Genomic DNA, 18,739 nt, shown 5'->3' with positions numbered 1-18,739 from the left:
CCCGAAATTCCGGATCCCCCTCGTCAAAAACCCTAGATCCACCCTCATCGCGCACCGCTGAACACATTCGCCACCGACGGACATGTCCGGAGGTCTCCCGCCGCCGCCACGTGGCACTGCCTGAGTGGCTGCCGCCTTCCACCGCCGCTGGAGCCCGCCGCGGCCCGTGGCCGGCCCGCCCGCGCCACCTTGTCTCCTTGCTCGCGCGCCGCCGTGGGACGCCGTCACCGCCGCCGCCACCAACCCTCGCCGCCCGGCCGGTCGCCGCCCCGCCGCCCGGTCACCGCCGCCTCCCGCGCCCGGCCGCGCGCCCCGCCGCCGCCGCCCGGTCGCCGCGCCTCCTCCGAAGACCGCCTCGCCTCCTCGCGCCGGCCTCTCCCTCCAAGTCCGACAAGAACTCCGGCGAGGACGGCGTCGAACCTCGGATTGCGTTCCCCGATCCAGATCTGAAATATTAGGGTTGACCCCGTTTTTTTCTCCTAAGTCCCTAGCTCATGTGCTCATGTTCATCGTGCCGTAACTTTGCATCCGTCGCTCCGATTCATGTATATAGCATATCAAAATGTTCATCTCATAGAGTACATCATTTCATTCCATTGCATCATTTTCATTTGAGTTAATCTTGATGCCCGAAATGCTGTTAGAAGAGGGCTACTTGAGATAATTGTCAGATCTGCTACTCCATTTAGCTTTTTGTCATTTTTGCCATGATTATTGTGTGCATGATATGCCCCTGAGTTCTACATATGTTTTGTTAAGGGTTTTGTCATCTTTCCAGAGGTGCAACCCATGTATTTTTTTGATGAGTGTGGTGACTAGCACAAGCTTGCAAAGTGGTGCACTTGGTAATTCTGATTTCAGGGACTTAGCATTTCCACTAAGTCCTTGAGCTGTTTATCTCATATGACCATATGTTCATGTTGTTTCCTAGTGATCCGTGCCTCTTTTGAGGATGATCAGTAAGGATGTTTTGTTAATCTTTTAGTGCTCTATCAATCCATGTCTTTGTTTGCAATTATGGAGCACCCTAGCTTGAGTCAATCGAGCTCTACTTTTGCTACTTTGTGAATCTGGGCAGATTGTCAACTTGTTTGCAATTTTGCCGATGATGTTGTAGTTGATCCGTGCATGCTATGCTAGTGTTCTTACCATGTCTAGCTTGCATTTTGTGTGTTCTTGATAGATATATGCTTAGTTGGTCATGACTTGCTCTGTAGTGAGTGCATCGAGCTCGTAAACATGCCTACTTGAGTTATGTTTTCAGCATGCTTCAGTTTTCACTAAGTCTGAAAACTGATTATGTTTTTGCTATGTTCACTTGCTTGCAATTGTATTTTCTAATCCCTTTTGGCTCAAGGTCACTAAGGGACTTTTGTTAAGCTCATTGAATAGCTCCAAGCCATGCTTTACTTTGACATGTTCAGGTCCTGTAGCATGTAGTTTTGTTGCTCCAAAGAGTGCTACCTGATCTGAATTCCAGACAAGTGTTAATTTCACTAAGTCTGAAATCTGTTTGCCATATGCATTTTTGCCATGCTTTTTTGAACCTGTTAATGAATGAATTGGCCGTAGCTCAGTGCTAGACTTTTGTTAAGCATCTTGTATGCATCCCTTCCATGTATTTTTTTGTCATGTTTGGGTGTTGTAACATGTTCATCTCATTGCATTTAGATGGCTACTTGCTGTAAATCGCAGACCGGTGTCATATTTGAATCGCTTGCCATTTCCAAACCGTAACTCCAATTCCGGCGTTCTTTATATCGTTTTCAAGGGATTTCATCTCATATTTACAGTGGCACATTTGGATTTCTAAGTTGAAGCCAGGTTCATGCATCCCTTGTCAAATCTTGCATATGCATCCCGCGTCGCATCCCGCATAGCATATCATCTTTGCATCATATTGTTTGATCCTTGCACGTGGTTGATTGTGTCCTTGTTGCTTGTTTGTCTTGTTTGGGTAGAGCCGGGAAACAAGTTCGCTAATGAGGAGCCCGTTGAGTTTGCTTTCGAGGATCCAGTCAACCCTGACAACTGTGCAGGCAAGATGATCATACCCTCGAAATCACTACTATCTTTGCTATGCTAGATTGCTCGCTCTTTCGCTATGCCAATGCTACGATGCCTACCACTTGTTTTCAAGCCTCCCAAATTTCCAAGCCCGAAGGAATAGACCTCTAACCCACCATTTCCCTTCGGTTTCCGGAGCCCGAGGGTCATCTTGTTTTAAACCCCCCGGGCCAGTGCTCCTCTGAGTGTTGGTCCAACCTAGAGCCCCTTGCAGCGCCACCTCGGGGAAACTTGAGGGCTGGTTTTAATTGTATGGATTGCTTATCCGATTGTGCCCTGAGAAAGAGATATGTGCAGCTCCTATCGGGATTTGTCGGCACATTCGGGCGGTGTTGCTGGTCTTGTTTTAACTTGTCAAAGTGTCTTGAATAACTGAGATACCGAGTCTGATCGGAACGTCTTGGGAGGAGGTCTATTCCTTCGTTGACCATGAGAGCTTGTCATGGGCTAAGTTGGGACTCCCCTGCAGGGATTTGAACTTTCGAAAGCCGTGCCCGCGGTTATGGGCAGATGGGAATTTGTTAATGTCCGGTTGTAGATAACTTGAACCTTAACTTAATTAAAATGAATCAACTGAGTGTGTTACCGTGATGGCCTCTTCTCGGCGGAGTCCGGGAAGTGGACACGGTGTTGGAGTAATGTTTGCGCAGGTTACTCTCTAGTTTCTCTCTCGCGCTTTGCCTCCTCTTCTCGCTCTCTTTTGCGAACAGGATAGCCACCATTTTTGCTAGTCGCTTGCTGCAGCTTCACATATATTTACCTTGCCTTACCTATAAGCTTAAATAGTCTTGATCGCGAGGGTGCGAGATTGCTGAGTCCCTGTGGCTCACAGATTACTATTACACCAGATGCAGGGCCTGATGATTCCGCTCCAGGAGATGCGTTTGAGCTCAAGTGGGAGTTCGACGAGGACTCTCAACGTTACTATGTTTCCTTTCCTGATGATCAGTAGTGGTGCCCAGTTGGGGGTGATTGGGACCGTGCCGCATGTTGGGTTCTCTTTTATTTTGGCGCCGTAGTCGGGCCATGAGTGTTTGGATGGTGTAATGTTATTTATGTACTTGATTGACGTGGCGAGTGTAGGCCAACTATGTTACCTCCCCTTTATTATTATATTACATGGGATGTTGTGAAGATTGCCTTACTTTCGACATATGCCTTCAATGCGATTATGCCTCTAAGTCGTGCCTCGACACGTGGGAGATATAGTCACATCGAGGGTGTTTCATGCTACAACACTCAAACATGGCAACAAAATACATGGCAGGGATCCACTCATGAAGCTTGAAAAAATATGAACACTGAGCTACGCCTAATTCACTCAATAGCAAGCTCAAATAAGCATGACAAAAGTGCAAAAGATTACTGGTTACAGTCTTGGTGGAATTAACAGCATGTCTGGAATTTATCATCAGGAAGCAATGTTTAGAGCATGATTACTATATGCTACAGGAACATATCATGGCAAATCAAGGCGTGACATGAAGCTACTCTAAGCATATAACAAAAGTCCCCTAGTGACCATGAGCCAAAAGGGATCAGAAAATACAATTGTGAGCATGTGAACATGGCAAAAACATAAACAGATTCAAACTTAGAGAAAAACTGGAGCATGCAAAACAGTTAACGAGTAGGCATGTTTACGAGCTCGATGCACTCACCACAAAGCATGGCATGACAAACTAAGCATACGCCCAGCAAATAGACATGGCATAGAAGCTAGACATGGCAAGAACAACAACATAGCATGCACGGATCAACAACAACAAGCTCGGCAAAATCGCTAAACATGTTAACAATCTGCCAGGAACATTTTATAGAAAAAGTAGAGCTCGATTGAGTCAAGCTATGGTGCTCCATAATTGAAAACAAAGACATGGATGGATAGAGCACCACAATATTAACAAAACATCCTTACTGATCTCCTCACAAGATGCACGGATCACTAGGAAACAACATGAACATATGGCATAAAAACAATAACAGGACAAGGACTTAGTGAAATTCTAAGTCCCTGAAATCAACATCATGGAGTAAGCTACTTTGCATGCTTGTGCTAGTCACCACATAGATCACAAAAATGCATGGCATACACCCCTGTAAAGATGGCATGGCATTCTACAAAACACATGTAGAGCTCAGGATCATAGCATGCACACATTAATCATGGCAAAAATGACAAAAGTGCAGTTGCTGAAACAGATTTGACATAATCATCACATAGCCCTCTTCCAACAGCATTTCGGGCATCAAGATGAGCTCAAATGAAAATGATGCAATGAGATGAAACGATGTACTCGTCGAGACGAACATTTTGATATGCTACACGCATGAATCGGAGAACAGCAACAGAGTTATGATGCGATGAAAATAGCAAAAAAATACTAGGGAGAGGGGGAAAAGTCAACCCCGAGATTTCAGATCTGAGATCCAGATCGCACGCGTCCCGAGGTCGTTGGATCCACGCTCGCCGGAGCTGCTGCCGGCGTCGACGAGCGGTGGTGGCCAGAGTACGCCGCTGGGAGGAGGAGGAGGCCGGGACGGGGAGGAGGAGCTCGCCGGCCGGAGCTCAGCGGCGACGGCGGCCGGAGTAGGCGCCCGGCGCGGTGGCGCGGCGGAGCCGGGCTGCGGCAGATGCAGCAGCCGGCGCCATAGGCGGTGAGGCGGCAAGAGGAGGCGGGCGGCCGGCTCGGGCCTTGGGCGGCGGCGGCGGATCTGGGCCCGCGCGGGCCCCGGATGGGCTCCGCGGGCCGCAGCGGCGGGGAGGAGAGAGAGGGCGCGGGCGCGGGTGAGGTGGCGCCCCGTAGTTGGGCGAGGCGGCGGTGGAGCTGACATGGCGGCGAGCGATTGGCCGGGGTGAGGTGGCCGGCGGACATGTCCGGCGGCGGAGTGGACATGTCCGGCGCGCGGAGGAGGAAGAAGACTAGGGTTTCAACCACGAATTTTGGAGGGGATCACATATATATAGGTAGAGGGAGCTAGGAGAGTCCAAATGAGGTGTGGTTTTTGGCCACGCGATCGTGATCGAACGACCGAGATGATGGAGGGGGTTTAGGTGGGTTTTGGGCCACTTTGGAGGGGTGTTGGGCTGCAACACGCACGAGGCCTTTTCGGTCCCTCGGTTAACCGTTGGAGTATCAAACGAAGTCCAAATGGCACGAAACTTGACAGGCGGTCTACCGGTAGTAAACCAAGGCCGCATGACAAGTCTCGGTCCAATCCGAAAACGTTTAATACCCGCACACGAAAAGAGGTAGAAAGGGACACCGGAGGACATAGGAGCGCCGGATTGCAAAACGGACAACGGGGAAAATGCTCGGATGCATGAGACGAACATGTATGCAAATGGAATACACATGATGACATGATATGACATGCATGACACGCAAGCAATGACAGGGCAACAACAGCAAATAACTAGAAGACACCTGGCACATCGGTCTCGGGGCGCTACAACACTCCACCACTACGAGAGGATCTCGTCCCGAGATCTAGAATGGCACCGGAGGGAAAACGAAAGAGAAAGAGAAGAGGTAAAACTAAGTTGCTTCTTTGACAAACGAGTGAAACCAAAGAACCTTAAAAAGTTGAACAACTTGGAAGGAATAATACCACGAAGGTGATGGAAGTTGGAAAACACTCCGTTAGGAACGAGGAACAAGGAAGAACCAATTCGGACAACACTCCGTTTGAAAAGTGATACAAGACTTGATAAGATAAAAAGAACTTTTGCAGTGGGCACACACTCCGGTTAAAAGGATAAGCAAGAATAGATCATGATCTTCACAATTCGAGATGATGATTGAAAAACATCACAAGGCCTCCGGAACAAAAGAATAGAAGATAGATAATTAAAATAGGAGCCTTGAGAAGAAAATGCTAACTTCTGCCACAAAAGAGCTTGAGAAGGCATCCTTAGGAGAAGGGTCGAATGGAGTTGTTGGAAAACCAACAACAAAATGAATAAGCTTGTAGTGGGCTTATGGAAAACATCCCAAAATTATGAGGTGAAATTCTGCCACTAACTGAAACAATAGATTGGATAGATATGAACAAGGAGACGAGAAACTAATTTCTCCGGGAAGATAAATGAAGACTAGGGTCGTTTATAAGCACCATAATTAGCAAAATCCATAGGGGAAGCTTTAGGTGAAATGTAACCCAAGATAAATCCAATGAAGAGGTTAATTGGTTGAAAAGATGTCTTGAGCGAAGAGAAAATGATGGATTTAGATATGTCACTCTTGAAAACCTGTGAATCATGAAACACGAAGGGAAATTATCAACAATGACATAACACCACCTCAAAAGATAAGGTAAAAAGAATTGCACTCCGGATTGCAAGATGAAGAATACATGAGCTCCTCCGAAAAGAATCTCGATGAACGCTTCGAGAAGGAATTAAATCCTTGATGAGCCACCATGAAGAAACTCTCGAAGAACTCCGGTAATAAAAGAATGGTCAAATGAAATGAAGGATGAAAAGAATAAGGTTGAAGCCTTGCAATGATTTAGATGGATCTTTGTGAAGATATAATTGAGAGAGCTTGGAACTCCGGGAAAGAAATATGAATAACTAGAAACCGAGAATTTTTTATGAACCTCCGGAATAAGGAATTGATCATTTGGGTGAATCAAGAATAAGAATTAAGTTATGCTCATCCTTCACCAATATAGATTGATGACAAACAATGGATTTGGCATGCTACTTATTCTCGTAGAAAGTATTAAGAGAGATATAGCGCAAACTTGAGAAGGTCTTCGACGATCCACCGGTATGATTTGGAGAACGAGAGTTGAAAGCTAGAATGAATAAATCTTCTGAAATGATGGGCTTTGGACGAATCAAACTGAAAAGAATCTTGAATTGCTCCGGATAGGTGAAAAGAATTCTCAAAATCAAAAACAATTATGAGAAGATGGCACGAAGCTAGAGCCATGAATCTTGAAGAGAATGGAGCAAGATATGGAGGAAAAAAATCTTCTTCGGTCTTCAAAATCTGAGAATTACGACGAGAAATACCACCAAATTGTTGAGAAGCTCCGGGATGACGGATAGAAAGGTTGATCCACAGTGATAAGAATTTGAAATATCTTGGAGAAAGGCATTTGACTGATGATAACACATACTTACGTCAAACTTTGAAATGAATTTTAGAATAGCTCCGGTAAAATTAGAAGAGTCAGGTAAGATCCTGGAAAAAGACCTGTGGGTTAGGGCCCACTCAAAAGATACACCATTGGAATGATTACTTGAAAAGGAGAATGCACCGGTTGAATTAAATGGCTTGAATGAGATAACACCCTCGAGGTATCTTGAACGATTGAGAATGGTAGCGCGAATCTTTTGAGATATCTTGAGCACTACAGAACAATTGAATAATGAGAAGTGGATGATTAAGAAGAGCACCGACATGAGAAAGCATTTTAAAAGAGGAAAAGGAATATGAGCAACACCAAAGGCTTGATTTGAATCCACCGGAGAAGAAAAGAATGAAGAATAAAACACTTGAAGCTCCGCTAGAATCTTCATGAGAATCACCGTGTAAGAACATTGACGGAAAAGAATGGAGAAAAATTCACATGAATAAAATGGATACTTGAATAAGAAATCTGAATCCTCGAAGAAAAAGGGAGGGAGGGTGGGAAAAAAACAAAGGCAACTTGGAGACGGATGAAACAATCAACATTGAGAAGACTTGAGTTGACCTTGCGGATGTTGAAAATGAACGGATCCGCTTGAAGAGAGACACACCGGTTGAACAAGATTGGCATGACAATCTCGATTATCATGAAGGATTGGTATTCACATCGGAGTATGAGAACAACGTTTAGGAAAGGTATGGAATCAACACTTGACTTCAAAGCAACTCGAATACCAAAACTCAAAACAAAACAAAGGATTGGCTTGCAGAATGAGCCGGAATAAACATATGTAGAGATTTCGTCCGAAGTTTTCGTGGTGGGGCCTACACGGGCTCGATCGTACAACACCATCATGTACAAGGCAGTGCACATGACATACGAAGCGTCCCTGAGTCGGCATAGCCAAGGACTCTTTAAGACACAACGAGACCACTGTAAAACCAACCGTGGATAGGCGGACCACTAGACGTCGAACCCCAATTTCGTATCATACATCTGTCGGAAAGATATCCTAAGAGCTACTTGAATTCCCACTTATAAACTCCCGAAACTTTCGGGTTATGCAATCAGGTGTTGGGGATAGAGGGGAAGCATAATATCTCACCCAAAACTAACAAATCCTACATCCAGCTGTATCCATCCTTCAACACATAACCAATAAACCTTCGGAAATCATTTACCTCAAGCTTCGAAAAGCATCCGTTATACGAGTTATGGCAATACTCCCGAACTGCCGCCCCAGTACTGGGTGGCGTCGAGGTTATCTCACCAATAACTACATAAAAGAGATTTTCGATATCGGCAAGCTCAGGTATTCCAGAACTGCAACGATAAAATTGTGACGACAACACCTCGGGGCTCAACTCCCCGGGACACTGCCACAACCCCTAAATGTCAGGAGGCACCAAGAACAATGTTCTCGTCAGAAAACCATCAGAACGATTCCAAGATACCCGCGTGATCCTAAATTTTTTTAGAGAAATTTGAGAAGAGAAGAGTCAAAACTCTATGTCAGGATGCCTCACCAGAGCAACGAAGGGACTGAGGAGTAAAAGAATTCCCAACTCTCCGATATATATAATCCTAAATGACTCAAAACATTTTTCTAGACTCAACAACGCCAACGATTCGATCAAGCAGGGGGTTCCTAAGGTCGGGGAAGGCTCTGATTACCAACTTGTAACGCCCTCGATGCGGCTATATCTCCCACGTGTCGAAGCCCGACTTAGAGGCATAACCGCATTGAAAGCAATGTCGCAAGTGAGATACTCTTCACACAACCCATGTAATACATAAGGGAAAGAGATACATAGTTGGCTTACAGTCGCCACTTCACACAATACATGAATAAAGCATTACATCATCTAGATACAATCAAGGTCCGACTATGGAACCAAAATAAAAAGAAGACTACCCCAAATGCTACACAGATCCCCGATCGACCCCAACTGGGCTCCACTACTGATCAACTAGAACGAAACAACACAACGGACAAGATCTTCATCGGGCTCCTCCTTGAGCTTGGTTGCGTCACCTACACGGTATCATCGGCACCTGCAAGATGGTTTTGGAAGTATCTGTGAGTCACGGGGACTCAGCAATCTCACACCCTCGCGATCAAGACTATTTAAGCTTATAGGTAGGGTAAAAGGTATGAGGTGGAGCCGCAGCAAGCGACTAGCATATTTGGTGGCTAACATACGCAAATGAGAGCGAGAAGAGAAGGCAAAGCGCGGTCAAGAAACTATGATCAAGAAGTGATCCTAGAACAACCTACGTCAAGGATAACTCCAACACCGTGTTCACTTCCCAGACTCCGCCGAGAAGAGACCATCACGGTTACACACGCAGTTGGTGCATTTTAATTAAGTTCAACTTCAGGTTCTCTACAACTGGACATTAACAAATTCTCATCTGCCCATAACCACGGGCACGGCTTTCGAAAGTTCAAATCCCTGCAGGGGAGTCCCAACTTAGCGCATCACAAGCTCTCACGTTCAACGAAGGATATTCCTTCTCCCAATACAATCCGATCAGACTCGGCATCCCGGTTACAAGACATTCTCGACAATGGTGAAACAAGACCAGCAAAGCCACCTGAATGTGTCGACAAATCCCGATAGGAGCTGCACATATCTCGTTCTCAGGGCACACTCAGATGAGACTAGCTACGAGTAAAACCAACCCTCAAGTTTCCCCGAGGTGGCCCCACAGGCAGCTCAGTTCGAACCAACACTTAGAGAAGCACTGGCCCGGGGGGTTAAAATAAAGATGACCCTTGAGTCTGCAGAACCCGAGGGAAGGTGGTAGGTTGTTAGTGCAAATGGTAAAACCAAGGTTGGGCCTTCCTAGAGGAGTTTTATTCAAGGCGAACTGTCAAGGGGTTCCCATTATAACCCAACCGTGTAAGGAACGCAAAATCCGGGAACATAACACCGATATGACGAAAACTAGGGCGACAAGAGTGGAACAAAACACCAGGCATAAGGCCGAGCCTTCCACCCTTTACCAAGTATATAGATGCATTAATTAAATAAGAGATATTGTGATATCACAACAAAATATCCATGTTCCAACAAGGAACAAACTCCAATCTTCACCTGCAACTAACAACGCTATAAGAGGGGCTGAGCAAAGCGGTAACATAGCCAAACAACGTGTAGCGACCAGACCTCAAACAGTCCGATCTCTGTGCTCCGGTGTCATCCCTGGATCAGTAATGCTGACACCACACAGTACTCGGAGGATTTATAGCAGAGTAGCAATCACACACTTATTACATCGAGTGTCTCAAAAGAGAACTTATTACAATAAATATGGCTTAAGGCCATCTAATAATGATAACAGCGGAAGGCTTGGAAGATAAGTGAGTCAATCAACTCCAACGGCATCACTGAGTATAGAACCACGACCTAAAAACTCCTTAATCGTCGTCTGAAAAGTCTGCAACATTAACGTTGCAGCCCGAAACGGGTCAGCACATGGAATATGCTGGCAAGGTAACACATAGAGAGTAATGGAATGAAACAACTATACTATATGCATATTTGGCTGGTGGAAAGCTCTATGGTTACAGTTTTGCGTAAAGCCAATTTTTCCCTACTTCAAAGGAATAAAATTTATTTAACTATCATGGTAGTTGTTAAACATTGAGAATGGTTGACAGCATTCTCAATCCCAATTAAGCATCATCATTAAACATAACCCAACAAAATTAATTTAGAGTAACATGTTGAGATTCACATGATAATCCAAGTACTAGATACTCAAGATGTCCATAACCGGGGACACGGCTAACCATGATTAGTTTATTACACTCTGTAGAGGTTTGCGCACTTTTCCCCACAAGACTCGATCGCCTCCGTTTGGTTTCTCGCACTACATGGTGTTTGAGAAGACGGATGACCGAGACATAGTCTTTCAGAAGCGCTAGCACCTTACGATCGGGTAGACCGTACCACCTACATCCCCGACATCTGCTAGTCTACCACTGTAAGAGTTCGCATGACTTAGTCAACTATGCTAGAGCCCATAATAGCTTGTGGCTGCACATGGAAGTTTCTAGTATGAATAGTCTCATGATCCCTTTGAGCCTGGGTGGCGGTCAAAAAGAAAACAGGCAAGTCCTGGAATACCCAGGTGCCTCAATCCACCCAGATGTGTGTTTAAGTTGCCACCTTAGATAAACCATTAATTAACAAAACTCACATCTGTCATGGATATCACTCACCCAATCCATCTCTACTAGCATAGCATGGCATAATAAGAAAACATAGAAGTAACTCCCAAGGTTTGAAAATAAACAGGTAATAGGTACTACCTCAACTACTTCCCATCCCACAATTTGATTAAATCCTAATCATGCAATGTGTGAGGATTTATCTAATGCAATAAAACTGGGTAGTAGAAAAGGTATGATCAAAGTGTTACTTGCCTTGCTGATGATCCGCGAAACCTAACGATTCGAAGTAACAGGCAGCGCACTCCGGGTATTCTATCGTAGACAAACAAACAAGCATACAATAAGTACTCATCTAATGCACAGGTAAAACTCAAATAAGAGATCTAACGAGAAGGTTCAACTTAAGAACTCCGGTTGGCAAAAAGAATCAAATCGAACGAAGCAACGAAAGTCAAACGGCGAAAGAAAACAACTTCGTTCTACTAATCTGGATCTAGGGCAAACTTTACAGTAGCAAAAACTGGTTTAAGTTGGTTAAACCGATAGAGGGTTTCGAGACGAAACTCTAGGCGCTTGAATCGCCTGATTCCGATAAACGAGCGAAAAGTTATACTAGATCGAAAATCGGATCAGGAATCGCGATCAGAAAAATCGCGGATTTAATCCGAGAAAAAGAAAAATGACGAACGCTCGCTAAATTATATAAATCGGAAAAACCCGATCTATTTAAAAAAACCGAATCTAAAAAAACCGATGGAAAAACCCAACGAAAACCGATCTATTTTTTTTTAAAACCGATGGCATGAAAGTCGAGGCGCGGAGAACCTCGGGCGGCGGAATCCGGCTGTGGCGGCGGCGGGCGGCGGCGGCGCGTGGGGCATGGGGCGGCTAGGGTTTGCTGGGCTGGGGCTGGGCCTCTCCCTGGCTTATAAAGGCCACCTCGGGCCGGAGTGCTAGTCGGACACGGCCCGTAGGTCGGTTCACATTTTTTTTAATTATTTCGCTCGGAAGAAAAAATAAAAAGAAATACTAAACGGACTCCAAAAAATTCCGAAATAAATTTTCACGGGCTTCTAAAATCAAGCCGCACAAGGTGAACATTTATTTGGGACCTAAATGCAATTTTGAAAAACGCACATTTTTCCTAAATTCAAATAAACACCGAAAAACTCCGAAATAAAATCTTATTTGATTTTATTATTAAATCCTCAATATTTCTTTATTTTGGGAAAGTCATTTTATTCCCTCTCTCATATTTTTGTAATAGAAATAATTGATGATAAAATAATTAAAATCAACTGATCCTATTCTCAAAATTGAGAAAACTCAAATATGAAAATAACAAAATCCCCAACTCTCTCCGTGGGTCATTGAGTTGCGTAGAATTTCTAGGATCAACCAAAATGCAAAATAAAATATGATATGCATAGATGATCTAATGTATAACATTCCAAATTGGAAATTTGGGATGTTACAAACCTACCCCCCTTAAGATGAATCTCGCCCTCGAGATTCGGGTTGGTTAGAAAATAGGTGAGGGTGGTCTTTGAGCAAATCTTCCTCTCGCTCCCAGGTGGCTTCATCCTCCGTGTGGTGGCTCCACTGAACTTTGCAAAACTTGATAACCTTGCTGCGAGTGACTCGGCTGGCAAACTCGAGGATCTTAATTGGTTTCTCCTCGTAGGTCAAATCATTATCCAACTGAATAGTTTCCAAAGGCACTGTGTCTCTCAACGGTATGTCAGCCATCTCCGCATGACATTTCTTCAAATGGGAAACGTGGAACACATCATGAACTCCTGACAATCCTTCAGGCAATTCCAACTTGTAGGCCACTTCTCCCATACGCTCCAAAACTCGATATGGTCCTACAAATCGTGGCGCTAACTTCCCTTTAACTCCAAAACGCTTTGTTCCCCGAAGTGGAGATACTCGAAGATAAGCTCTATCTCCGACTTCGTAAACTGTCTCCTTGCGTTTAGCATCTACATAAATTTTCTGCCTGGACTGGGCTATCTTGAGCCTATTGCGAATCAACTTCACCTTCTGTTCAGACTCTTTAATCAAGTCAGGTCCAAACAACTGGCGGTCTCCAACTTCGTCCCATGACAATGGTGCCCTGCACCTCCTTCCGTACAAAGCTTTGAAAGGGGCCATCTTCAAACTGATTTGGTAACTGTTGTTGTAAGAGAACTCTGCATATGGCAAATTGTCGTCCCAACTAGATCCGTAATCTAGCGCACAAGCTCTCAGCATATCCTCCAAAATCTGATTGACTCTCTCGGTCTGTCCATCTGTCTGTGGATGAGAAGCTGTACTGAATTCTAGCCTGGTACCCAAAGTTTTGTGCAACTGCTTTCAGATCTTTGAGGTAAACTGGGTTCCTCTATCTGATACGATACTCCTTGGAACTCCTTGCAGACATACGATCCTGGTCATGTATATCTTTGCCAACTTAGCACTGGTGTAAGTGGTCTTTACTAGGATGAAATGAGCTACTTTCATCAATCGATCAACTACAACCCAAATCAAGTCAGAGCCTGAACGAGTCCTGGGCAATCCCGTGATAAAATCCATGCCTAGCTTATCCCACTTCCATTCGGGTATCGGCAATGGTTGTAACAATCCTGCTGGCTTCTGATGCTCTGCCTTTACTCTCTGACATACATCACAAACTGCTACATACTCCGCAATATCCTTCTTCATTCCGGTCCACCAGAAAATATCCTTAAAATCCAAATACATCTTGGTATTTCCTGGGTGAATCAAATATGGTGAATCGTGTGCCTCTTGCAGAATCAACTTCCTAATCTCCGGGTCATTGGGCACATAAACACGGTCTTCGAACCATAGGGTGTCGTGTTCATCCTCACGAAATCCTTTAGCTTTTCCTTTGCTCAGTTTCTCCTTTATAGCGGCAATCTCTTTGTCTGTTTTCTGAGCTTCTCTGATTCTATCCATCAAAGTTGACTGAATCTCCAATGTTGCTACATAGCCTCTCGGAACTATTTCCACACATAGTTCACGAAGAGTATCTGCTAACTCCTTGGGTATTTCTCCCGTCATTAACGTATTGACATGGCTCTTATGGCTTAATGTGTCAGCTACTACATTAGCCTTTCCGGGGTGGTAATGCAATTTCATATCATAATCCTTGATGAGCTCCAACCATCTCCTTTGTCTGAGATTCAACTCCTTCTGGGTGAAAATGTACTTCAAACTCTTATGATCCGGGTACACCTCACAATGGTTTCCAATGAGGAAATGCCTCCATGTTTTCAAAGCATGCACTATGGCTGCTAACTCCAAATCGTGCGTGGCATAATTCAACTCATGAGGCTTCAGTTGTCTTGAGGCATATGAAACAACTCTCCCTTCCTGCATAAGCACTGCTCCAAGTCCTCGACGTGAAGCGTCGCAATACACCTCATAATCTTTGGTCTGGTCTGGCAAAATCAACACTAGTGAGGTAACAAATGTTTCTTCAACTCCTGGAAACTAGCCTCACATTCCTCTGTCCATATGAACTTGGTATCTTTCTTCAACAACTCAGTCATAGGCTTCGCAATCTTTGAGAAATTCTCAATAAATCTCTGGTAGTATCCTGCGAGTCCAAGAAAACTCCGGATCTCTCCAACTGTTGTTGGGGCTTCCCACTTGGTCACGGTATCAACTTTAGTGGGATCAACTGCTATACCTTCTCTAGATATAACGTGTCCGAGGAATCCTACTTCCTTCAACCAAAACTCACATTTGCTGAACTTGGCATATAATTGATGTTCTCTGAGCTTTCCAAGTACCAAACGCAAATGCTCCTTGTGTTCCTCTTCATTCTTCGAATAAACCAGGATATCATCAATGAACACTACGACGAACTTATCCAAGAACTCCATAAACACTTTGTTCATCATGTTCATAAAATATGCAGGTGCGTTAGTCAGACCAAATGACATAACGGTGTACTCATACAGCCCATACCTGGTGGTAAAAGCTGTCTTCGGAATATCCTGTTCTCGAATCTTCAACTGGTGGTATCCTGGTCGCAGATCGATCTTGGAAAATACCTTAGCTCCTTGCAATCGATCAAACAGATCGTTGATCATTGGTAGTGGGTACTTGTTCTTGATCGTTACTTCATTCAATCCTCGATAATCAACAACCATCCTTAACGATCCATCTTTCTTCTCCACTAGTAGTACTGGCGATCCCCAAGGCAAAGAACTTGGGCGAATATATCCTTTATCCAGTAATTCCTTAATCTGCTTCTTAATTTCCACCAAATCCTTTGCTGGCATCCTATATGGTCTCTTTGATATTGGCCCTGTGCCTGGCAATAGCTCAATCAAAAACTCAATATCTCTATTCGGTGGCATGCCTGGCAACTCCTCTGGAAATACTTCAGGGAAATCCCTTACCACTGGTACTTCCTCCTGCACAACTCCTGTTAGGCAATTTACTTGAGTCCTCTTTGGCACATGTCGGGATACATACTTGATCCTTCTCCCTTCTGGGGTGGTAAGAAAAATTGACTTACTAGCACATTCAATATTCCCTTCATACTTTGATAACCAATCCATGCCTAATATCACATCCAATCCTTGAGATTGCAATACTATTAGGTCTGAGGGAAAAACATAGTTACCAATCCTTAATGGTAACCGATCACACCATAGACTAGCTACATACTCTGCTCCAGGCGAGGTTACTAACATGAGTGACCTAAGGGCTTGGGTTGATAGGTTATACTTATCCACAAATCCCCTTGAGATGTATGAATGCGATGCACCAGTATCAAAAAGAACGAGTGCAGTAAATGACGTAACCAAAAACTTACCTATTACTGCATCGGGCTGAGCTTCAACCTCCTCCACGCTAACGTGGTTCACCTGCCCCCTGTTGAAAGGGTTCGGCTTCTTCCCAGAACTACCATTGCCATTTTGGCCTTCAGGACATTCATTGGCATAATGTCCGGTCTTCTAACACTTAAAGCAAGTGACTTGGCTCAGGTCTTTCTTGGCTGGGGTTGATGGGTTGGTGCGATTCTGGTCGTTGCTTCCTCCATTGCCATTGCCATTCTTGGTGCCATTGTGATTGTGCGAGCTACCTCCTCCATGGGTATGCTGAAAATGTCCTCCCGGTCTAGGGGTAAAACGTGGCTTCTGCTGAGCTCCTGAATTGTACTTTCCTTGTCCATACTTCCTCTTGCGATTCTCAATTTGCTGCTGCTTGCCTTCAATCATAAGAGCACGGTCTACCAACTCCTGATAGTTGTCGAAGGTTGCTACCATCAACTGCATGCTCAACTCATCATTCAGTCCTTCCAGAAACTTCTCCTGCTTAGCTGCATCCGTAGCAACGTCATCTGGGGCATAACGTGCTAACTTACTAAATTCCTCCACGTACTGGCCAACTGTCCGTCCTCCTTGGCGCAAGTTGTGAAACTCACGCTTCTTCATGGCCATAGCTCCTGCTGAAACATGTGCAGTCCGAAAAGCCTGCTGAAACTGGTCCCATGTGATAGTGTCGACTGGGAAAGTGGCTGTGAAATTCTCCCACCATGATGCTGCGGGTCCTTCTAGCTGATGTGCGGCAAACTTCACCTTCTCCGCATCTGTGCATCCTACTGTGGTCAACTCCCTAGCTGTCTTGCGGAGCCAATCATCTGCTACTATCGGCTCGGTGCTACTGGAAAACACCGGTGGATTCAGCCTAAGAAAACGGGCTAAGTGGTCAACAGGTGGTGGTGGTGGTGGTGGGTTGTTGTTGTTGTTCCCCTGATTCTGATTCTGGACTAGCAACTGCATCAATGTGTTCTACTGCTGGATCAACTGGGTGAGCTCCGGTGGAAAGGCAAATCCAGGGTCAGGTCTCGGAGGCATCTGAGGGTTTAGAAAAGATGAGATGTAAGATTAGAGGGGGTCTAAAGAGAAAACACTACCCATATGCACATGAGGCAAAACAAACAATTCACTTCATTCAATCAAACAAGGGCATACATGGTGAACTACTACTACTGATGAGGCGGTCTACTAGAAATAATCTTCGGTTGCAGACTCCATAATATCTGCTCCAGCTTCATCAACATAGTCATCATCGCTTTCGTCTGGTTTCGAGTCGGTGCTGTCGATGATGATGTAGTCTTCCGGGCTAATCTCCTTGGGTTCTTTGTCTTCATCTACTGGCGTAGGGCCTCCCATAAATATTCCGATCTTCTTGATCAGATCGTCATTCTTCTCCACCAATACTTTAATTTCCTCTTCATAATCTTCACATGTAGCCTTGAGTTCTTCCTCCAGTTCCTGGATTCTAGTCTTAGCCTTCTTCAGATCTATCATGTCGGTGCACATCTGGTTCTCCTGTCGTCGAATGTGCTGGTTTAACTCCTGGATAAAAGTTGCGATTGATCTATCCTTCCTGGTGCTGATCATCTCCCAGTGCTCATCTCGGCACCCACAAATCTGGTAGATAGTATCCTTGAGATCCTTGCGGTAGACTTCTCCAATGCGTCCCATGGCGATGTGAGCCCCCATGCTCTTTCCTAGACTCCAAGTTGGTGCATCAAAAGAAAACTCTATGGGCTTAGTGACTGGCATGAATGTCCTTCCTGGAACTTGAACTTGAATCATCCAACGCTCTTCTTCAGGTAAAGTGGCGTTGTAGGTTCCAGTGAAGCTTGGTACTCCTATGTTCAGGTATCTAGTGACTTCCTTCAGGTGACGTCCAAAGGGTGTATCTTCATCTGGTTGCGTGAACTTGTTTCTTGAATCCACCATCCTAAAAGAGTAGAAAAGATGAGAGGTCAGAAGAGAAGAGAGTGAATAGTGATCTAGGTCTTTTAGCTTAGTGGTCGTGTCCTACAGTCAGCGTGTGCTCTGATACCATCTCTGTAGCGACCAGACCTCAAACAGTCTGATCTCTGTGCTCCGGTGTCATCCCTGGATCAGTAATGCTGACACCACACAGTACTCGGAGGATTTATAGCAGAGTAGCAATCACACACTTATTACATCGAGTGTCTCAAAAGAGAACTTATTACAATAAATATGGCTTAAGGCCATCTAATAACGATAACAGCGGAAGGCTTGGAAGATAAGTGAGTCCATCAACTCCAATGGCATCACTGAGTATAGAACCACGACATAAAAACTCCTTAATCGTCGTCTGAAAAGTCTGCAACATTAACGTTGCAGCCCGAAACGGGTCAGCACATGGAATATGCTGGCAAGGTAACACATAGAGAGTAATGGAATGAAACAGCTATACTATATGCATATTTGGCTGGTGGAAAGCTCTATGGTTACAGTTTTGCGTAAAGCCAATTTTTCCCTACTTCAAAGGAATAAA

The sequence above is a fragment of the Triticum urartu genome, chromosome 7A (assembly GCF_056163025.1).
Source record: "Triticum urartu cultivar PI428250 chromosome 7A, HENAU_Tu73, whole genome shotgun sequence".
Classification (NCBI taxonomy): Eukaryota; Viridiplantae; Streptophyta; class Magnoliopsida; order Poales; family Poaceae; genus Triticum; species Triticum urartu.
This window is presented reverse-complemented; position numbering follows the sequence as displayed.